We start from the raw sequence: 538 nt of genomic DNA, 5'->3' as shown, positions 1-538 counted from the left end.
CTCCATCCTGCGGGCCATTTTAATTTTTTAACTCTAAGCAATGAACCAATGCCTACTACCAGACGATTTAAATTAGTTCTGTTGTAACCTGTCTGTGTCTGACTGAGAGGTTGTGTGAATGTTTCTGTGATGCTCCAAGATCTAGGTTGTGGACCCTGAGTGGGCCCGCAGTTGATTTCCGTGTGAAGTCGGATCGGCATAACGGTGTGGCTCTGCCCTCCGCTCTGGGGTTTATACGGAGACACCTTAGCCAAAGATTCACTTAAATCCCCAAAAGGGGAGCAGAACCGGGCATCTGACTAGTCCTTGGGACATGTCTCCAGTCTAGTGTGATTACTTTCCTCTTTTTATATCTCCTGTGGATTGCTTTTAAAAAATTGACTTGCCCAGAGGTCTGAGTTCTGCACTGGAGTTTTCTGCATCACTGGCACAGGGAAAAATCTTGGTACCATGTCAGAAACTCCTCACAGTCCGGGAGTTTGGTTGCTCAGGGACGCCTGACATCCTATCTCCCTTGAGGGTCATTCCTCGGAGGGTC

Source organism: Orycteropus afer, unplaced genomic scaffold (genome assembly GCF_000298275.1).
Source record: "Orycteropus afer afer isolate SDZICR_OR568_19922 unplaced genomic scaffold, OryAfe1.0 scaffold00347, whole genome shotgun sequence".
Taxonomy (NCBI): domain Eukaryota; kingdom Metazoa; phylum Chordata; class Mammalia; order Tubulidentata; family Orycteropodidae; genus Orycteropus; species Orycteropus afer.
The sequence above is the reverse complement of the archived record's forward strand: the minus strand, read 5'-3'. Positions refer to the sequence as shown.